The sequence below is a fragment of the Choristoneura fumiferana genome, chromosome 15, assembly GCF_025370935.1.
Source record: "Choristoneura fumiferana chromosome 15, NRCan_CFum_1, whole genome shotgun sequence".
Classification (NCBI taxonomy): domain Eukaryota; kingdom Metazoa; phylum Arthropoda; class Insecta; order Lepidoptera; family Tortricidae; genus Choristoneura; species Choristoneura fumiferana.
Genome location: NC_133486.1, coordinates 15,966,490 through 15,990,602, shown reverse-complemented (window position 1 = coordinate 15,990,602; position 24,113 = coordinate 15,966,490). Strand labels below are relative to the sequence as shown.

Genomic DNA, 24,113 nt, shown 5'->3' with positions numbered 1-24,113 from the left:
CCATATCGGCTCGGTTTTTGCGTATCGCACGGCCGGCGTGGGCGCAGATTGCGGCCAAACATGTTTTTATAAGTTATGACCGCATTGTGCTAATGAAGAACGTAAAAAGTGTTTGTCGCCAGTCCGGTGATCGATCAAACTGTAGTTGTTTATTTATCTGCTAATTACCAGTGTGTTGTAATGGTCTAGCTGGCTAGATGACCACGATTTACAGTATCCCACGTGGATGTACTAAACAAACTCAAGTGCAGTGGCGGGAAGTCAACATTTTTCTTCGACAATCCGGAGACTTAGGTATGTCTGTCAGGGAAGCGTGAATTAGGCGTATCTTCGGGTGCTACACCTTCCAGTTATTGTGCGCCAGCTCTGCCAGACTTGTCATTAATGACGTCACGTGTAAGTTATTAGCCGGTGGAAATAGAGTCATTACTGTACTTTGCCGCTGATATAAGTAAATATCAATCAATCTAGTACCGCAGGAGTTTAGACGTTTTTAACTGACTTTTTTGCGTTGTCAGTAGGTTAGGTAGAGATGTTCATTAAAAAAATTCAGGAAGCCTTTGCCCAGTAATGGGACACTTTAACCGGCAAAATAAAAAAGGTTTTACAAATCAAACTGGCATTAATTATAAAAAAATATCAGTATTCGTTTTAATTAGCATTTTTTAATTGATTAATTAGATAAAAATAATTAAATTAATGCACAAACACTGCTGATATTATATTGTATGCTTAAAACGACCATTAAACAATACATACTTACATTTTTTATACAAATTATTTCTTAAACCGCTATTGCTAACAAAAGTATCTCAATTTCAACTTTGGTTGGCCAAGTGTAACTACTATACAATACCTATCAAAATTTATTGATCTAGGCCATAATTAATAAAAACTTGAATATTTTAAAATAAACTACAAATAAGTAAATTTTTACTTCAGTTAAAAAAAACAATTTCTTCCTGGTGCTGGCCTCATTCCGGAAAAGGCGTGTGGGTAAGCGAGCTATCGATCAAGCGCGCCGGCGACGTCGGCGTAAATCAGCCGCCGCGATCCTCGAGATCGAGGGATCCCGGTGACAGGCGCGCGCGCACTTCGCACCACAAATCACCTTATCAATTTGTCTCACGAGAGTTTAAGTAAATATTACTCCACATTGCATACATTTTGCTTAGGAGATGGGCTCTACTAACATTAAATATTTTACAAATCTTCTACAAAGTACAAAACTCTCGGTGCATGAGTCCGACTCGCATCTGTCCGGTTTTATACATCTATCTCTACTTACATCATACAAGCCGTAGCTTAGGGAAAAACGGAGTATTAATTTAGTTTGTGGTTTGTTTTTGCCTATACTTCCAAAGTTAACATAGCACAACTGTAGATAAATTGTGGTTATACAGAGTAATGTGACTGTCTGTCTGTCTGTGGCCTCAAGGCGCACGGCGAGGCGGATTTGCGCGTTCTAGCTCATTGACACCCGTCGCCTACAAATCACCGAGAAAACATTATAATACATTAGATTCGCACCTGGGTTGACTCACGGTTGACTCATCTAGTAGCCCTGTCCTTAATCTAATGAATATATTTGCCAATTAAGACAATGCTCAACTAAATAAACGCATTCATCGTCAAAGGTAGATTCCATCATCCTATATACGTCCCACTGCAGGGCACAGGCCTCCCCTCAGAATGAGAGGGCTTGGGCCATAGTTCCCACGCGGGCCCAGTGCGGATTGAGAACTTCACACACACCATTGAATTGCTTCGCCGGTTTGTGCAGGTTTCCTCACGATGTTTTCCTTCACCGCAAAGCTCGTGGTAAATTTCAAATGTAACTCCGCACATGAATTTCGAAAAACTCAGAGGTGCGAGAAGGGGTTTGAACCCACGACCCTCTGCTTGAGAGGCGATGGGTCAAACCACTAGGCCACCACGGCTTAAGGTAGATTGTTGCAGTCAAATTCGTATTGCGGGAATATGAAGTGACCAAAAAGTGTCTGTAGCCGCTACGCTCTTGACAGCGTCGTCGTCGGTTGAAAATCATAAGTGACCTGCATGACGATTTTCTTGGAAAAGTAGTATGGTAGTTTTCTCTTGCATTCCACACCACAGTTTGGAGTTCGTAGTTTACAATACAAAGGAGAGCATTGTTGCCCACTCTCGCATTAGTTCCCTTAGTCGCCTTTTAGGAAGAGATGGGTCCGTTCAAGGGTTGCCATACGTCCCGTATATACGGGACTGTCACCGTAATTGATCATCCCATCCCGTAATATGTACCGTATTTGTCCCGTATTTCGACAAAATGGAGCGGACGCGCGGCCCGTCCGACTGGCGGTGGTGAAATGCGGATATCTTTACGATAAAGAAATATTTGAAAGAGGACGCAGCTGCTGAGGTGACCACAGCATATAAAGTTATACGTCATCACCAATCCTTGAATTCGTTGGATTGTACTACCAAATTAATTGCACTGATGTATCTCAAAAATTTCTATTAAGCAAAGTACCTACTGCCAGACCTAAGGCGATATTTACGAGTTTTGAGCATCAAAGGAGACATCGTTCCGTATCTGTTCCTAGATGTTATGGCAACCAAATCCGTTCTATTTTAAAACTGGCACGGGACAACTTCGAATGCAAATACAATCAGAAAAAGTGCCGTCAGCAAATAGCTTATGTGTAAGTGTATTTTTAACTAGAACCTATCATAAGCTTTTCCCCTTCACGAACAAAGTTTCTTAGCGAACAGAGCGAACTCTTCGTCCTTTGCACTTGAATAACAAGAGAAAGTTTGACTCAAACATTGAAAGCAGCAATCATAGCGTTGACAAACTAATTGCTTAATCCGGTGCTTTGCCTCTAATCCGACGACTGTCACGACACGCCGTCGTGCCTCACATGAGGAGACAATTGCGGCTCACATCTACACTGAAACCAAGATTATTTTTACTTGAGATACGACCAGTATTTGTTTGATATACGGAGTGGTTTATACGGCGATTTATTTGTAAGATTCTCTCTGGACAATCTCCCGCGACAGATCGGTGATGTTTCCATCATGAAAATTATGTACCAACTGCCATAACGTGCGTAGCAGCCCCGTCCCGTGGGGCGGAAATGTAAACAAACAGACATCTTGTTATACAAAGTCTTATGGCGTAGTCGTGTAACAACTCAACTCTCACCGAGTTACCTGATACTGCCTCACTTGATAACTATTTACGTGTCAGTAATGACAAATATGGCAATGATGTTTCTTGTAAGCTAATTTCGGGGTGTCATGTAAAAGGGCCCTTTTGTGGCCTACTTACATAAATAAACGTTTTGAATTTTGTCGCCGTCGACCTTTTCTCACTCTCCGCGTTCAGGGCCCAATTGCATAATAAAGTACAAACTAATAAATATTAGTGAATTTCAATACAAAATCGCTAATACTATTTGCTTGTATCGAATTCCGAATTGTTTATCGAAAATGTTCACGTCACGCTACTGTAAGTGACTGAAACAGAAGCCGCATCGTTGCCGCAAAACGTTTTGTTTGATAGATACCTAGTTTTAGCTTTCACCCAAAATTTAAAGAAAGAAAACTTTACTCGGGACAAAATGAAATAGTAAAAGCTTGTTTTTTTTTATTCGACTGGATGGCAAACGAGAAAGTGGGTCTCCTGATGGTGAGAGATCACCACCGCCCATGAACATCTGCAACACCAGGGGGATTACAGATACGTTGCCAACCTAGAGGCCTAAGATGGGATACCTCAAATGCCAGTAATTTCACTGGCTGTGTTACTCTCTACGCCGAAACGCAACAGTGCAAACACTGCTGCTTCACGGCAGGATTAGTGAGCAAAATGGTGGTAGCAATCCGGGCGGACCTTGAACAAGGTCCTACCACCTGCAATAAAATTTAAAAATGCGCATGTCACGAAATGATCCCAAATCAGCAAACTGTTGATCCCAATGACGCCACATTTTCCCGGTCACGTATTGATTGACACTACAAATGGCTGGAATAATATAAGTATAATAGATAAATAATCGTCGTTCCTTGTTTTGGATGTGGTCGAAATGCCTGAGTCACGGGTCAGCTATAATTATATATACAGGAGGCTCCTACGCAATTCGAAAATCGAAGTTCGTATCGTACCGTCCCTCTCACTCTCGTATTAAATAATATAAGCGTCAGCGGGACGGCAAGATATGAAGTTCGAATTTTGCAGTTCGTAGTATAGGGCTGGCGTCTATTATCGGCCGGCGGCGCGCGCGCAGACGGCGCGGCGAGCATACATTACCGCGGGCCCGGCCAGCGGCGGCAGCGGGCGTCCCCTAACGGGACATACAAGGACTTGCGTCGGCGCAGGTGGATCATAGAAAGAGCGTTCTGCGTTTTTTGTATAACCCTCGACTCGATTCGTAATCTACTTCATCATCATCATCAGCCAGAAGAGTCCACTGCTGAACAAAGGCCTCCCCCTTAGATCGCGACAATGAGGACAACTCGCCGCTTGCATCCACCGGTTACCCGAAATTCTCATGATGTCGTCAGTCCACCTAGTGGGAGGCCTGCCAACGCTTCGTCTTCCGGTTCGCGCGGTAATCTACTTATCTAGGTACCTACAGAGTTTTAGATGGGTAAATATTGGTCAATTTTTGACCGCCGGATAGAAGGCACTTAAGATATACAAAAAATTATGTGGGTTTAATAAAAATGCCACCATTTCCGAAATGTTTATTTTTTTCTTATTTCTTAGAAAATGACACCATTTGTTGCGAGTTTTGCAAAATTCAGGTTATGTCAATTCAACAAAACTTAATAGTTTACGCATGCAAAACCGCGGGTAGAGGCCTATAGCCATACAATAAAAAATAAAATGTAATAAATAAGGTATTATCAAAATCGCTCGTCCGCGCTCTCTTGCGCAGCGCTGCCTTGACACTTATTATTTATTATAAATAAACTCGATTTGAATACGAAGTGCGCGGCCCGTTACACTGCGCGGGCGCCTGAGTCCTGCGGTATCGCACACTATTAAATGGACTAGTTGAAACCATGTAATAGTAATCGTCATTTAAGAAAAACAAATATTTATTTCATAACAAACTTAATTGTTAGGTACAAACAAATATTAAAATAATTATGAAAAAGGAATCCACTTCTCGACGCGCAGATATTATGTGGATCCTGTTTATAATAAATGATGAAGTGGATTTTGCTTTAAAGTAATTGTAACAGGTATGAAATAAAATCGAAATTCTTTTCATAAACGTAAAGTACTTTACGAAAAGTTCATTCTTTTCAGGCTTAAATAGTACACTGGGTACTTAGTAGGAACAGTGGAACAAACTGAATCACGTCCAGGGTGGAACCTTTGTGTTTCTAATGTTATGTTGACATGCTATAATTTTGTGAAGGAAATCATAGTGAAATTCATTATTAAAAGGTTCCATCCTGTTACATGAATACATTTGATCGACAGTATCTTACTAATATTATAAACGCGAAAGTTTGTATGGATGGATCTTTGTTACACTTTCACGCAAAAACTACTGAACGGATTTGCATGAAATTTGGCATGTGGGTAATATATACATTGGATTAACATATGGGCTCCTTTTTATCCCCAAATAATGTATGGTTCCTGTGGGATCATAAAAGGTTTAAGCTACATACCAATTCAGCGCGAGGGAAGCCGCGGGCTAGAGCTAGTATAAACTAATTAAAGAAATGCAAAAGCGCCTGGTCGACCGACACTACAGGAGGCTGGCAGATGTTTAAAAAAAAACATAATTATTCTCGATTTTATTAAAAATTTTCATTGCCTCGATATGAATAAAGTAATTACCGGCTACCATATCTATATCTACGCTGCGGCTCGTTACCAGCCTCAGGGACATTGCGATTATTATAATTTGCTTGCGAACCATAATTAAATGTGGTTTCGTATCGCAATTCTGATAAACAGATTTATTTGTTTGACCACAACATTGACACTTTACTCTGAATACATTATGTGAAAGCTATCATAACTGTATATTGTACTCTCAAAACGGAGGTACAGTAAGGTATTGTTAAGTCTACAGTTAATTATTGGTTTATAGTAGCAGCACCGAACACACACACACGAATTTTAATAGTACCTCATTCTAAATCGATGTGGTACCTACAAGGAAATCACTAACAGAATGACTTTAAATAAATATAGATCTTTCAGAATAGTCATAGTCGTGTTGTACAATAATTCTGTGAGTCATTTTTAAGCACTCCCCATTCAAGTTATAAATACAACTAGCCCACGCACTGCATTATTGAAAAAGATAAATCGTAATTAATAACTGCAAGTCCGTGAAAGCCTCTCCACACTCTCGCGCGTACCCATCAAGCCTTGTCTTGCGAACTCTTTGTCGCGGGACGAAAACCGACAACAAAATTGAACGAGGCGCGAACGCTCTTCTTGCTCGCTAATCCTGCCGTGAAGAAGCAGTGCTTGCACTGTTGTGTTTCGGCGTGCAGAGTAAGACAGCCGGTGAAATTACTGCCACTTAGGTATCCCATCTTAGGCCTCTAGGTTGGCAACACATCTGCAATACCCCTGTTGTTGCAGATGTTTATGGGCGGCGGTGATCTCTTACCATCAGGAGACCCACTTGCTCGTTTGCCATCCAGTCGAATAAAAAATAAATAAAAAAAACGCGACACAAAAACTACCCTAAATACAATGACTTTTTATTGGACACCACAATTGTAAGCGATAGATAAAACAGACGTTAATGACGGTTGCAATCGCAATCAAATGACAGATTTTGCATACAAAAGAGCCCTAGGGACCTGTGCGAAGTGGATCACGGATCGCGGGTGGTTCGCGGCTTCCCGTGAGTGAGGGTTTTCAGGGTTTCCATGTTCCATGCTGGCGTTTGTATATCGTGAGATCCGTTTGACGTTACAGCTTTGCGTGCGATTGGCTCATTTATTTACTTACATAAACCAATCACAAACGCGACACAACTGTCAAAGTTGACAAGAAATCCTTATTACGCGTGAGTGTGGGAGGCTATAATAGAGGGCCGTAGATTGCATCGCGCATTCATCGGCGTGAAATAAGTGCCAGTCCGCCGCCCCGCGGCGTTTCTCCTCTAAACACTGCAATCATTTAATTATTCACTCTTGTTGTGTCTCATTTATTTTCAAATGTAAAATCGCTGGGAAATATTCTTCTATGGGAACTTTAGTTTTTCTTATTGGGCCACACATAGCAATTAAAGCTCGTACTTGTTGCACCGATACTGCATCGGACGCGTGTGGTCGGCGCTTCGCATAATTTATGAGTACAGCTTTCAATAATAATTGCGTTTCGTCCTTGTCGCGTAGATGCAAGCATGCTGATTAAATTGCAATATTAAGAACGAAGCAGCCATGGCAACATGATTCGGGCGTAGCGTAGTACATGGTTTCATAACCGATGGTAATTAAAGACATAAATTAGCAGATGAGTCAACTGATGATCGAGCCCATAAGGTTTAAACAGGTGTTGAAGTAAATTTTGGCGGCGCTGGGTGGCCTGACTACAGAGTAAATTAAAACAACTGAGAGAATATTTAACATTTATAATATAACATCCTAGAAGTATGTCCGACCGAAACATTTTGTTTTGGCTCTAGTTTCGTCCGTAACCACGACGTAACCGAAGCTTTCATAGACGTGTAAAAATCGTTGATTAAAACCAATCATAAACCTATAATTCATGTAGGTGGTAAGTATACAATATAATTACGCTATTATATTTTTCTGCGACAAGCACAAACGTCACTTCACGGGCCAGCGGCCGCGGAGCCGGCCGAGCTTGGGTACTTGGGCGAGCTTCAACATTGCCGAAAGTACATGCTGTAGGTTTGGTTGATAGGAAAGTTTCAGCAATTTTTTGGCCAGAACCGAACTTTCGACCAAAACATGATTTTTAAGCCAAACTTCGGTTGGATACTACCTACAAGACAAGACACGATATATGTGTAGCTAGGTACGTGTATGACCCACATTATGCCTCTAGTTCAGTGGTTCTTAACCAGTGGTCTACGGACAACTGGTGGTCCCTGGAAGAACTCGAAGTGGTCCGCGAAGCCATCAACGACGAATTGGCAAAACGACGCGCCAGTTAAGTAGCGGTCGCAACCGTTCATTCATTTACAATTTTACTTTTACCGTATATTACCTTCATACAGTTGGTGGTCCATGGCAAGACAGAAATTTTGTCAAATCGTCCCTCCTAACTAAAAGGTTAAGAACCGCTGCTCTAGTTAATGGGACGGATCGTGGCGCGACTGAATCTTTCTGTGGGGTATTTATTTACTCTGTGGCCTATCTGCGGGTGGTCTACACGCAAGGTGTCTGCCGGTCTTCTCACCCCATACCATATTTTTATTAATCAATTCACACCACCTAAAGCTTTTTGCTTTCCTGCTACTCTGTTACTTACGTAACTTTGGTACCTAACCTAACACTATGTGAACCGATTGTAAATTAAAATTCAAATCTTTTAGGATTTGATCTACTTTCAGAGCCTCGGCTGGTCGACTCGGACTCGTTGTTGAAACAGCATTCCGTCATGCAAGGCTTGTGCATGATTACTTCACGCTCAGCAATCCACAAAGCCATCGCCAAATGATTCAATACTTACTAATTATAACTTATGCTGTTGTCGTCATTGTCTATTTCGCAGTTTTTGTTGCAAGCAAAAAGTATTCCTTAATTTAACTGCAGGAACTGCTCATTGAAGCTTCTAATGTGAAGATCCTGTTGTTAATCGATGCCTATAAAATTATAATTAAAAAGTTATTCCAACGCGTTTACTTTTAATTGCGGGCTGATACAGAGTGTTTTAAAATAAATCTGGAATGTCTTAGCGGCTGCTTGAGTTAAATATAGTTTGACTGAACTTTCCTGTAGAGGTTATTAATGAAATGAATTCAATAAAAAAAAATCGGTTATATTGAGCCATCGACGCGGAACGCACGGGTCAAATATTAGAGTAGTTTTACCGTTTTTCCAATATCGGTATGAGCTTTGGTTTTTTTTGCAGTGACTTTTGTTCTATATCTAATTGCACCTGTTGCATTATTGTTAGATGTAGGGCGACTGACGAGGTTGGAGCTCTATAATCTGCTTACAGATGTCGTCGCCAACTCTAACGCGATTATACACCGGCTTCTGGTCATTCCATAGCAAGTACTTCTGCGATCCTAGTAGTTATGTAGTTATACAGAACAATAAGGTCATCATCATCGTCACCAATGGTCCCACGTCCCACTGCTGGTAATAAGCCTTCCCTCTGATTGAGAAGGCTTTGGGCTGTAGTTGGCATGCGGAACCAGTGCGTATTGAGGGCTTCAAACACACCATTGAATTGTTTCGCAGGGTGTGATAAATTTGAAATATGAGTATGAGGTCGCATGTGATTCCCGAAAAATTAAGATTGGAACTCACAAATCCTCTGCTTTAGAGTCCATAGGTACACATCACGGCTTGTACCTCTAGGGTGCCTCGGGACGGGGGTAAAGCTTTATTTTGAATAGATTGTGTTCACGCTACTTACACAAGTTACGTATCATTTTACAATTTAATTGAATCTGTTATTTAATTTTATATATTTTGCATTGTAAAATTGTTAAGTTAAGGCCGCTTTTGCAATGATTTCGAGATAGCAATCTAAATGCTTACTAATCCAGATTGTAGGTACTAGAACTTTGCGCATGCGCAACACGTACTCGTCAAAATGAGATTATGTTTCCGCTCGCTTTTGCAGCCGTTCGTTTGATCTAAGCATTTTTCGAGTGCACTCGGCATTTTAAGTAGGCAAACGTTACAGAATATGTAAACACGAATTTAGTCAACTCGTTTACTTTGGCTCTTAGTCAGAAGAAAATAAGAATTAACTTAGTCGAGTAACGTGTTAAAAGTTATCTATCTAGTCCATTTCGTCAACGTGACGGTTGCCACATGCGACATGTGCAGAATGCAGTGGAACGGGACATACGCAATTAGGTACGATTCGTAGGTACATTGCTAATATCTCATGTTTTAAGACACCTCGCTTATTAAATAAATATCGTAATCATTTAATTTATTATACTGATGCAAAGGAACAGGCAAAAATAACAAGTTGCTGTTAGTAAAATAAACATTAGGTTAATTAACGCCATGTTTCTATCGTTAATTTATATTATACTAGTCTTTACCTGCAGCTTCGCTCGTGTTAACCATTTGGGCAGGCGGATTGAAGTTTCGAGAGTTAACAAAATTTTCAACACAACTGTTTCATTTACGTGCCATTTCATTTCGTGGCTCTATACATTTATCTATTAGATGGGATTTTGGAAAATTTTCACTTAATCTTACTCCCCGATTTCGTGGGATATTGGAATAGAAAGACCATCTGTTACTCCCAAGATCCAGCTGTCAATGTAACAAATTTCATCCAAATCAAAGAGTAGCAAACACAACCACTCACGAATGCTCGCCTCGAATCTTCATCATGCCAGCCTATAGACGTCCTGAGGATACCCTCTATCCTATTAATAAGGTAAACGCACAGGTGCTCGTCTCTGTCGCATGAACTCCGGCTCAAACCCTCTCATTCTGAGAGGAAGCATGTGCCCAGCAGCAGGACGTTTATATTTTTTTTTTGAGGAAGTAATGGTCAAAGGTTGATAAAACTTTGTCAAACAATGAGTTTCGCTGCACGGCTGGTGCCGCCGGACAAAGACGAGGAAATTAGCTGTCGGTCAACAATTTTAGTCATTGATTACGAAACCATTGACCATTACGAGTACAAAATATAGCCAAAGGTGCCTCCAATAACTCCAGCGACTCTTTCCATTGAGATGTACCTAAGTATATATCAGAAATTTTAACACATTTAGAGTCATCTAAGTAAAAATCATTTACGTCACACATATACGAGTAGGAGGGGGGAGGGGTCAGGCGGTTTGTGACAGGAACAAAATAATTGCGATTTTCATACCAATGCGTGACAAGGTGGAGGAGCTAAAAATGGGCAAAAGTGGTTGACCCCCTAAGACCCCACCCCATGGCTGACCCCATCAATATACTCGTATATCGTTTCGTATTCGTTGTACCTAAATAGGTACAAAAATTGCTATAAATAACTTACCAAGTCTCGATTGAGATGATTTACCTATAAAAAGTACGTAATCGTATCTCATGAACTCAATTTAAGCCTAGAGATACCTAAATGTAAGAAAAACAATAATTTTCGCTAAAATCTGTTCTGTAGTGGAGTTCCAGGTGACTGGTATAGTGCTACTAATTATTAGCGTAAGGATAATCGTCCACTTTCCCACGGGCGCCCCGCCCCGTGCCGTGCCCGCTGCGCGCGCGCAGGTCGGCCGCGTTGCGCAAGCAGGCGCCGGCGCCGCCAGCCTGCTATTGTAAACAGACTGATAAGGAAATGTTTACTATGATCGGACTATTTTTGGTTAAATTTGGTTGGTGGCGCCCCCTCCCTTCAGTGTTGAAAAACTGTTAAAACTGCCAATGTGTAGCATTTTTCTTCTTTTCTTCTTCATTTCTTGTCTCAAGAAGGATTTGGCGCCCCTATGAAACTGCCGCCCGGAATGTTTGTTCTCAGGTCTTGGATGTTTAATATGTATTTAAGTATTTATTTATCTATATAAGTATGTTTATCCGTTGCCTTGCCTAGTATCCATAGTACAAGCTTTGCTTAGTTTGGGTCTAGACAACTTGTACTATTACTTATTCTGTGGTCTAGGTCAATTGGTGTCAAGTGTCCCATGATATTTATTTATTAATTGCATGCCACTGAAAACGATCCTCGGCCACTCTCATCCAGCTCTTGCCAGCCACCTTACGAAGATCATCGCTCCACCTAGTCCGCGTCTCCACTCAAGAACTCGTTTACCCCAGCGGTTTACCCCATCAGTAGTAAGGAAAATAACAATGACGCATGATCATGTTGCGCGTTGCGCGGCGCAGGCGGGTCGCGGGTCGCGGGTCACGGGTCGCGGGTCACGGGAGCTCGTGAAAGTTCGCCGCGCGTAATTGCTGCACCTCTATTAACCGGGGTTATCTAAACTGCCATCGGTGCATCGGACCAATTTCCTCCTAATGTCATTTAGTTTAGCGGTTACTTGGAAAGTTTCAAATGTATTGGCAGTGTACCGCACAGAACTAACAAGACGAGTGAGTAGGAAAAGATCATCGTGTGTCTTTTCACTTCCAGGATAGGATCAATGTGGTCACTGTGTCACCTCTCTTTCTATTAATATGCATACCATACTTTTTAAATAATGAATGTATTTGAAAATAAAAACATCAAACTAACTTAAAATAAAATAAAATACTTACTATTAGGTTGTCTGATGTTTTCAGTATGTTAATTAACACCTTGTGTAAGTAAACTGACAGTAGAAAGTAGCGATAAATTCACATAGAATCATACTGTAACTACCTACACAGTTATGTCTCTGCCTATAATATGTTTGCTATGTTACTATATCTCAGAACTATTATACGATGCTTCTGTTTGCGTACGGTTTTCGGCGCAAATAACAAACTGATCGCAACGAGAGCCAATTAAAGCCCCAGCGCTGATTTTCAGTGACAGCTTAAGCCGTAAAGTTAGTAATATAATTAGCAGGCAAAGAACAAAAAGGTGATTCAGTTAGTGCTAAGTACGTACTTATTATAACGGCGCTGCACATGCGCCGTAGCGGCGCGCACGCGCACGCGTCGCAACAAACGAGCGCCGCTCGGTCAAGTACGTAACGGATTCATAATTCATGCAGTGCGTAAAACGGTATGGGCGTACTGCTGACGGACGGCTGGACCCTTCCGGCATGAGACACGCAGTTAACAGATAAACATGCGACAAGAACTCCAGCAATACGAGTAAGATTATAGTGCGATAAAGATTTATTAAAAGTGGCATAAAACGGAGTAAACGCGGGCTATCTTGCAAAAATTCACTTTTTGAATTTCAACGTGAATGTTGCTCTTGGTATCGTTCGTTCGTGGTTTTTAGTTTGTACCTATTTTGAGATTAAAGTACTGAGTATGAAACTACAATAATACAAATAAAATAAAGCGCCTACGTGCAGCGTCACTATAATAGGTACGTTCATTAATCATGTCGCATTGTACCCATCTATTTACATCACTCGGAAATACCGTTCAAAATGGTAAAAATGTAAAAAAACTTTACTTTATACTGCTGAAATTTATAGCCGAAATTAAATATTCGACTAGCCGCGGGGATAACATTAAGTAGGTAAAGCTGTAATTTTCATTTTTCGTATTTTGAATACCTAATAGTTCACCGTAATACTTAGTTTACAGCACATGTACATGCATGACCTAGGTCACTAATACTGCGCGTTCGGCGTGTCGTGCACAAACAGTAACTGTACTCTTTTACGATGCGGTTTGTAAACACAACGGCCAGCATTTTTTTTTAATATTTAATGTATAATACTCATCTATCTGTCACTTAAACCGTTTTTTAGGGTTCCGTACCCAAAAGGTGCCAACGGAACCCTATTACTGAGATTTCGCTGTCTGTCTGTGTCCGTCCGTCTGTCACAGGGCTCTATCTCTTGAGTCGTAATTGTTAGACCCTTGAAATGTTCATAAATTATGTATTACTGTGGCCGCTATAACAACAAATACTAAAAACAGACTAAAATAAAAAAATATAAAAGGGGGTCTCCCTCCCATATAATATAATTAAAATAAAATAATATATAAGTGGGGGGGGGGCACTCATACAGCAAACATGATTTTTTTGCCGTTTTTGTCGCCTCGATCGATACGCGAGACTGACTCGTACTTGGCCAGCAGAAGCGAAGTACCTAATAGGTGCATTTATGTATAGCCGAAAATGAATTTTGTTAGCTTTACTTGCTTAATGTCCTGATCTCCTTGTCCCCAGGCATTACATACCTGACGGGCGACAACTTCCTGGACGCGCTGGACAACGGCGCGGAGCTGTGCCAGCTGGCCGGGGTCATCCACGAGCGCGCGCGCATGGCGGCCGACAAAGGACTCTACGACGGGGTGAGTAGCTAGCTCCTGGCGGTTCTGGTAGCCTGGTACATACAATGTATAAGTACAAGCCATATACAGTCAGAGCGTCAAATATATTATAATATCTACATCGACCTTATGATTAGTGGCATAAATTGTATAGATATTTTTGACGTCTTGGTAACAACGTACATAGGTATATATATTTATGGCATTGACTGTACAGTTCATGTGTTATGTTTACGCCATCGCCATAAAACCCCTTTACTTTCCACACGATAAAATTTTACATTTTAATCCCAGTAATATTATAAATACGAAAGGTTTGTAAGTCTGTTTGTTTGTTACTTTATCACGTCTAAGCCGCTGGACCGATTTAGATGAAATTTGGTATACAGATAGCTTGCGTCCCGGGGGAGGACATAGGATAGTAGTTTTTATCCTGGAAGATTGCAAAGTTCCCGCGGGATAGTGAAAACCGAATTCTACGCCGGCTAGTTAATAAATAATTCCAAGTGCATTAGACAATAAGGCACATGAAACATCTAAACTGTAGTGTTTGTTCCCTCCAGCCGGTGCCGGCGGTGCGCGGGCGCTGCTGGCAGCGCGCGGCGCGGCGCAGCTTCTTCTCGCGCGACAACGCCGACAACTTCCTCTCCTTCTGCCGCGACCTCGGCGTGCACGAGAACCTGCTCTTCGAGAGCGATGACCTGGGTACGTAGCATCTCAGGATCTTCATGATATCCTAGTAACTCAGTATCCAATTGTTTTACAAACACCCTAACTTAGTTAATGAGTTTCAAGTGCTAGGTAAATAGTAGCCATAGTCTGAAGGTAGTGTTTACAAGAGCAATGGGTAACAAGAACTTAAAGTCCATTTCCACCTACTTACTGTGAAAGGTAATTGATACTCGCTATAGTTACTGCGAATCAATGGCATCTAATGAAATTTACGATTATAAAATGCTAGTACTAACTCTTTATTTTATTACAGACAGAAATAAACGAAACGATAAATCTAGGAACCCTACGTGCCTTATTAGGTTAGTTCTTTTTGTGTACACACACTAAATTGGTAATTCATGATTTTATCCTCTATAGCCTGTCAGGTCATGTTATAGATCGCAGTATAGCTAAGACTTGATAAAGTCGTGACTCGCTTATCAGTTAATTAACATCACAAACAAAGCCAGCCTCCTTATAAAGGTCAAATTTGTGATTAGTAAGTTCGGAGTCATATTAGTATTCAATCAAATTAATTAAATCAAATGCACGCGTTCAATTAATTAAAACACGATTATGCAATGCAATGAGCCAATGACACTTGGCTAACATTAATACGAGTACGCGAGTAAGTGATGGTGTTAAAAGAGAGCAGGGTAATAATAATTAAATCGGAGTCGCAATGAGGGCTATCGTTTTTTGTCTCACTAGATGGCGCACTGTTGCGTGAGGTTTTTAAGTATGGTTTTGAAAGTCTGTTATTACGGGCGTGAAAACAAATTTTAGATTAAAATCATATTTAATACACCTTAAAACCGTACCATATAAATATCGAGCATGCCACAGTGTTGCATAGTCCCTGTTTTGTTCGGAAAAAAGGGAGGACAAAGGTTTCCGAAAGACAAAACTGTCTCAAAACACAGACATTCATTGCCCCGGAACGCATATTTGCCATAATTCATTTCAGATATTGCAAAATATTCACAAAATTATTCTAATTATAAATAAACCCGCGTAGCTCACCCAAAAACTATGAGATTTGACATTTCGGAGACCTCACGCTACACTAGCGCCTCTAGCGGCGAATTCATTCGCGATAGCCCTCATTGAGTGGCAGTTTTGTAGTTAAATACAAGGAACCACAAAAGAATGTCGCCGCAAGGATTGCGCTCTCGCTACCGTCACGGACAGGACACGATGCCAGTTGACAAAACTGGCTGACTTCAGAGCTTCGCCTTGTTGCGATATTAATACGAGTACTAATTAATACGAGGCTATTACTCGTAGTCGATTAAAGAAAACTCAGTTGATTAAAAAAAGTTAATGAAGCTTTTTCTATTGGTTCATGACAAACACTTCCTCACGACACATCTCGTACATCTCTGGTGGAAACTCAGCCTAAACACTCCCACGCTACATTAGTCTTCAAAATCCTATAATTAGGATGATCTTTGTCGTGCAGTGCTGCACAACCAGCCGCGGCAGGTCGTGCTGTGTCTGTTAGAGCTGGCGCGGCTGGCGACGCGCGTGGGGCTGGAGCCGCCCGGGCTGGTCGCGCTGGAGCGAGAGATCGCGGCCGAGGAGCGCGACTCCGGGCTCGACTCCGCCTGCTCCGGGGCTTGGCAGTTCCGCGACGTGTCTCCGCTGCCTGACCACAAGTAAATCTTTACCTTTAGTGCATTTTTACACGTACCAGATGCCAGGTAGTCGGCGCTGGGCACCCGGTCGCAATCGCGGCAGAATGTGAGAGACTACTAAATTATACTAGTAAAGTTCAGCACACAATAAACAGTTCAGAGCTGTTTATTGTGTACCATGCTCTCTGTAAATATATTAATTATCATTATCATTATCGGGACGTGTGAAAAGCTCACAGCTCACTTATTGTCCTGCAATGAAAACGCCACTGCAGCACTGAAGTATTCAAGAACTTTTGCACAGTTATTTAATGATAATAAAAATGATTCATTTCAGATTATTATCCATAGTTTTATAGTTCCCCTTATCACTTTGTTACTGTCAGTATTTATTACGCAACATGTAAACTGTCCCAGTATGACGAGCTTTTAACTTAGGTACCTACCATACCAGTACCATACAGTTGTCATATCATTTGAAGTCGAAGGACGAAGCATGTACAAGTAGAATATCTTTCAGCCAAGGCTCATTTGATGTAGAATCGTTTAGATTAACGTATTTATTTATTTGGCGAAAACATAAATACATAAATAAGGCCTTATTCTAAAGTCACTTACATTATTATGCGCCCTGGTAGGGTATAGCCACAGTTTTAAAATAAAATTAACTTAAAATTAACTGACACTGACAATCTTTGTACATTATTTTCAGGTCCAAAACTGACCCACCGCCGACAACACCAGAACCAAATGAAAGTAAGTTCCTTTAACTGTTTCCATATCATGATGATGAACGAGAGGTACCTACTAAGAAAACTTCCTAATACAACTTTTATGTATTATTACTAAGAAGTAGAGCTACGTACCTACCTATATAGAAATCAGTACTTTGGTGGCTGCGGTGCCAACTTTTATACACTGCCTTCGGTGGCCATATTTGTAAGTGAAACTCCAGAGAGGTACTAAGGGAACAGAAGCGTTTAAGGTCTTCATTTGTTGCAGTGTCGACGCAGACGGATGCGGTGGAGGGTGCGGACGACACCGACGCGCGCAGCACGCGCTCGGCCGGCTCTATCGACAGCGCTGACTCCGACGTGCCGCTCAAACCCACCAATGAACTCGACAAGCGGGTATGTCAAATACACACTGCACAAACTACTTACTCATGTTTGTCTTTCCTTATCGGAAGGCTCAGGCAGAACAGTCCTTGGGTGCAGTGTTTGCGTGACGTCATCATGGAACCATCATTATCTCTCATTATCAAGCCTCGCCTCACCTTTGTTGGTCCTTCCAGGTGCAGCTGGTGACGCGGCTGCTGGAGCGCGGCTGCCGCTGCGGCGCGGGGCGCTGCTCGCGGCTGCTCAAGGTCAAGAAGGTCGGCGAGGGCCGCTACAACATCGCCGGCAGGAACGTCTTCATCAGGGTAACATGACTCATGCTGTCACGATCTTCTTGATCACGATGCAGTACCTAGTCTTTGTTCTCTAAAGTCAGTGGCGTAACTATAGGGTGGCAGGGCTGGCAAAATGCCACGGGCCCCTACCCAAGAGGGCCCCGGCCCAAGAGGCCGCGAGCTCAGAAATATTTTTTAACATTGTAAGTATCTGAGTATTTTATTTTACTTAAAATCAAACGCGTCTGCAATACCCCTGGTGTTACAGATGTTTATGGGCGGTGGTGATCTCTTACCATCAGGAGACCCACTTGCTCGTTTTCCATCCAGTCGAATAAAAAAAAAAATCATGCAACGTGACGATTTTTACTGATAAGGCCCCATCAAAAGAATTTGCCACGGTCCCCAGATGGTATAGTTACGCCACTGTCTAAAGTCCTGATTAAAGTTGACTTGCAGGTTAACTCAGTGTTCAATAAACGATGTGTGTGTGAAACCAGATAATTGGAGGGCCAGAGAAAGACACAAGCTATCTTAATTTTTGTACTTGAAACAAAGCAAATAAGGAATAATCTGTGGCAAAAGCTAAGCTGGCAATTGGGAGCAATCTTTTGACTTAGTTTGTAATAGTAGATTATTGTCGTGGCCTGGAAGTAGGCAATTGCTGCCTGAGTATGAGAATTAAACAGACGAGTTTGCGAGTCCGTTTAACTAATACCACAGAATAAGTAATAGTAACAACTAATACGAAGCCAGTAATTGCTATTTCAACCGAGACTAATATAAAGCTTTTCTCAGAAATGGTGAAGGAAAAAAACTAAATTAGAATAAACCTCTTCTCAACAAAATATATTATGACATTTAATTTTATTCCAATAAAATTTTTCATGCTTTCCCGCCTTTTTTCGTACCAAAATTGACTTGTGCCAATATTTTAAAAAGTTTGAGACTCGACAATAATAAATTATTGTCGAGCTAGCGTGCAGCAATCTTTTTAACTTTTTAATTTCTCGCTGACCATAAACTATGCATTTCGCCTTCTGATATGTAAGGAATAATGTAGACTTTTACGGACATTTTTGAGAAAATATTACTATAGATTGGATACTAAATAAGTGCCTTCAATAAGTTTCAGGAATACCTATTATTGGGTTTAACAGATGACCGTTTCCGTCCACAGCTGCTGAAGGGGCGGCACATGATGGTGCGCGTGGGCGGCGGCTGGGACACGCTGGAGCACTTCCTGTCGCGCCACGAGCCGTGCCAGGTGCGCCTGGTGACGCAGGGCCGGCGCGACGTGCTCGTGCCGCCCGCCCCCCCCCGCCCCCGCAGACCCCGACTCCGGCACCGAGCACGACGACATCCGCAAGCTATCGCCCATCCCCCGCAAACCCTCCCCCGCCAGCAGCAAAACATCCCTCAGCAAAGAACCTTCGCTCGCCGGCACCGTCTCCCCCGTCAACAGCAAAGCTTCGTCTCTCTGCGGCGCGACCTCCCCGGAACCCGGGAGCGGCAACACTCGAGCCTCCAGCAAAGCTAGCAGCGGGAAGAGTTCGCCGCTTCACGACCGCACCTCTACTCCTAAACCGACTCGAACCGTCCGATCCTCTCTCACGCTGCCTCTCAAGGCCGAACAGCCACGCACTCGAAAGCAATCCTTGCCTGGCACTTTGCACGCGCAGTCTAAGTCGGTCAAGACCCCGCCTGTAGAACATAGGAAATCGCTCACGACCACGCCTACTAGGGCCCCAAAGAAATCGAGGAGCATGAGCTTGGCGCTCGCGCCCGAGAAGCCGTTCTGCGGGACGGAGCGGCTGAACGCGGCGCGGCGGCCGGCCAGCGCCGCCTCCACGCCCACCGGCGCGGCGCCCGCAAGGACCACGCGCAGCCAGAGCCTCGCCTCGACGCCGGTGCACGACACCAGGAAGTCGTTCTGCGGCACGGACAAGCTCAACGCCGCTAAGAAGACCCGCAGCATGAGTCTGGCGGCGAGCGCGCCGGCGCCCCGCGCGCTGCACAAGAGCGCGTCGGCGGCGGCTCCCGGCTTCACGCAGGCTGCCATCGAGGAGAGCATCCGGCTCTCCCTCGCCGCCTCCATCGCCGACTCCTGCTCCACCAAGAAACCTTTCCTCCACATCAAAGCCAAATACCGGAGTCCCCCGCCGCGGGAGGTCCCTCCGAGATAATTTCGATTTCATTCCATTAGTTTTAACTTTTGACCTAGGGACTAGTGACGTGGTTGCTCGAAGCGATTTAAGTTAAGCGGCGATATGTTGTTAGACTTGTAAGCTCAACTTAGGAGCGACTTATGCCGAACATTTTGGAGTAACTTCGAGCGACTTGACGCTCGGTATGGGTCGCTCCCGGGGTCTCCTAACTCAATAATCTCTTGTCCGGCGGCGCGCCGCTCCCGCCGCGCCGGCGCGGGGGCTAGTCATATGCTCTTGGATCTATAGCGATAGCGATACTCGATGCGATCTAACTTTATAATTACATTCTAATTCCTAATTTGCAATTATGAATCTGGTTACTTTATTATTTTATATTTTATTTCGATAATTATTTTGTGTTTGAATTATGTTACAGATATTTAAGTTACTATTAATGTTCAAGTGAAATTTGTGAACCGCCATAAATAGATAATTTCATTTGTGTTGCTATGATTTGATAATAAAGTAAGGATAATATTTATTTTTTTGTTTTTATTTTTATTTCTGCTTTTTATTAACTTAAACAATACATTCATAGGTTAGTAATCATTAATCATTACGAAAGTGGCCTCTCGCACACCGACGGTACAAACGTAGCTGGTAGATATACTCAGCGGCACAAAATTTGGCTCACTCTGCTCTGCATACAAAATTACCTATTTGTGCATACATTTGAGGGTCAGATTTTCTGCCGTTCAGTGGTTCCCACATATCCCTATTTTCGTACAAAATAGATATTTTTGCACCGACACTAGATAGACCAGCACTATTGTCGCTTTGAACGAGCAACGTGAGCTCTATTGAGCGTCAAAGAGCTTCCAAAATGCCTATACTATACCTACACAACTAGTAATAAATTGATCTATAGTTTACCCAAAACAGTCCACCAGAACAAAAGCTTTTCTTCATTTAGCTTTAGAAGATAACACTGACAAAGGTTTAGCTAGGAAAAAGTACTGGAATAGAATAGATTTTCAAATTTAGTCACGCTAGTTCAAGACTTTATACAAGACGATGCACTTATTTAAATATAATTAAATTCACTCAATAAATAGCAATTTTTGTTAACTATTTATTATAATACAACCGAGAGCTTACCATTATACACGCAAGTGATATTTTACCTCTTTAGAGACGAAATAAAAATTGAAAAAGACTCTGATTACTAATAAATGACCCATATAATCCTTTCGGCCTAGTTTGGGATGTGTTTTAAATGATTGTTTACGGTCTACAGTTTTTACTTCGTCCACGTGTAACCAGCAATATTGTGCCAAGTTTTAAGTACTATTTAACAATTTACTAAGTAGGTAGCTGCTGTAATAGTGGTTGATAATAAACGTTTCATATTCACGCTTGTAGTTTTAATATCGACATTAGCTTCGCGACACGTAGCTAAGAAAGAATTGAGCAGTTCTCGGTACTTACATCCCATTACATTATTTGTAAGATACGGTACCTAAAAAATAGCACACAAAGGTTTCTAAAACAGTAAAATTTATTAGCAATGTGCAGCCAGCAGCAAAAGTAGCTCAATAAAGGAAAAGTCGAAAATGGGCTACCTAATCTGACACTGATTTAAGTGTCTCTTATTAGTTAAAACCTCGAGTCAATGATAAATTCTAATTACATAATGGTAATCTACAATATATTTACTCAACAAGTCATAACGCCCACGCTTATTAAGCACTTTATATACTTATAATGCGCTGATATCTGATTTAAGGGCGATAAGGCAAACAAATACAACTTATTTCTACTTTAACTCTACTCCACTCTACGGGTAGGTATCTACTCTGTTCCACTAAACCTAAACCTGAGCCAAAAGTCAGCGCACGTAAACAAATGGGTACATCAGAAGCTGTACGCAATGTCGACATAATTCTACTGCATTGGGGGTCACCTCACGCGTCGCCCGACTGCGCCACTGCCCGACATTTTGTCGTAGTCATTTGTTGCCGTCCATACTTACTATATAGCTGTAAACATAATGTAAGCCTTCATGACTTTCCATTAATTAATCAAGTGATCATAATCTCGTAGCAAATTCATTTCACTTCGAGGCACACTGCAGCGCTGCAATGGTAAGTATAGGCGTATTACATTTACGTTACGTTTCGCAGTTAATTAGTAAGTATCGCTGTATGTAAGCCGAACTGCTGTAGAACCTTTCACAATAACCGGCCCACAGTGGCTTCCTTGATGAAAACAATGATGGCTTTACTTACTGAGAAATTAATCCAGATAAGTCACGTCTGAAATCGAGTTTAGCTCGACATGTTTCGGGCTAATTCGTAGCCACGACTCGGCGGCTACTTCAATACGCGCACTCAAAAAGTTCGCGTGCGCGAATTAAGACGTGAGTTATCCGGGTTATCCGTATGTGCGAGTCTCACGGTGGTTTCATGTTCAAAAATTTAACCCTTAGCTGCATAATTTAATATTTTCCATCGAAAATATGAAAAATTGTTAGAAAATACCCTTTTAATAACAAGAAAAATATTATCATTTTATTTTTAACGCTAAGTACGGTATCATTTTTGATCATCATCATCATCATCATCATCGGCCTATCTTAGTCCACTGCTGGACATAGGCCTCTCCAGTTGCACGCCACTGAGCACGATCCTCGGCCAGTCTCATCCAGTTCTTGCCAGCTAACCTGCGAAGATCATCGCTCCACCTAGTCTGAGGGCGTCCTACGCCACGCTTGCCGATTCGCGGTCTCCACTCAAGAACTCGTTTGCCCCAGCGGTTATCAGTTCTTCGACTGATATTTTTAGATACTCCTTGCAAATTGTAGTTAAAATTGTATTCTGCTTGCAAAACAGAATAAGGTAGAAGATAGGTACAGTCTTATTAATAAAACCAATTAGATTTTTTTTTGTGAAAACGAAAAAAAAACCTATGGTATAATTTTTGATACCATTATACTAAGGGTTAAAAAACAAGAACCCCGTACAAAACGTTCGGTAAAAGCCATTCGGTCGATTTGGCTAAAATGTGAAAATATGGCCTCTAATTCTCTAATCAACTGTGTGTAGCTTCAATTAATGATAGTTTATAAAATATAGCTAGGTTATAGTGAATAGGTTGTTAGTGAACCAGTGAGATTTACCTTTGAAATTATCTGCTTTCCATCAAATGAGACCCGATAGGTGAATATGTACTCAAAGTACCCTATACTACGAAGTGCAAAATTCGAACGCTAATATTATTCAATACGAGAGTTAAGGGACAGTACGATAAAAACTTCGATTTACGAATTTCACAGTAGCCCCTCAATCTTAGTAATGAAAAATTGTGACACAAAATGCATGTCTGCAGTGCCAGCAGCCGGCGGGGCGGGCGGCGCTGGGCGGGCGCGGCTCGGTGACGCCGGCGCGCCGCCGCTACACGTATTACCAGGGGCTGTACCGGCCCGTGGCCTACGCGCTGCCGCAGCCGCTGCGGGTCTCGCTCGTGTGACACCCGCGCGTCACGCTCGCTGCGGCCCACTACAAGAGTCAATAGCTGACCGATGGACAACCATGGCGGAGGAAAACTAGTCTAGCGACTCCTGGCCTTACTACGAAGAGCAAGATTTGAACTTCGTATCTTGCCGTCCCGCTGACACTAATATTATTTTAATACGAGTGAGAGGGACGATACGATACGAACTTCGATTTTCTCGTTTTTTACTTGTTAATCAGGTTTACGCAATGACAAGAGGACAGTTTGAAGTGAAATGGTGAGCATTGCTAGATATTTTATTTTATTGTAATTGTAAAGGGCACTCAAGCAGAGGATCGCGGGTTCAAACCCCGGCTCGCATCTCTGAGTTTTTCGAAATTCATGTGCGGAATTACATTTGAAATTTACCACGAGCTTTGCGGTGAAGGGAAACATCGTGAGGAAACCTGCACAAACCTGCGAAGCAATTCAACGGTGTGTGTGAAGTTCCCAATCCGCACTGGGCCCGCGTGGGAACTACTGCCCAAGCCCTCTCATTCTGAGAGGAGGCCTATGCCCAGCAGTGGGACGTATATAGGCTGGGATGGAATTGTAAAGGGGCTCCTAGACGGGCCATATTTTCACTGCAATTTGTAACCGGCA

General features: G+C 42.2%; 1 pseudogene; it reads left to right on the top strand.

The window, feature by feature from the left end:
- Positions 1-21,371, top strand: part of LOC141435497 (uncharacterized) — a 90,198-nt pseudogene extending 68,827 nt beyond the window's left edge.
- Positions 21,372-24,113: the final 2,742 nt, after the last annotated feature.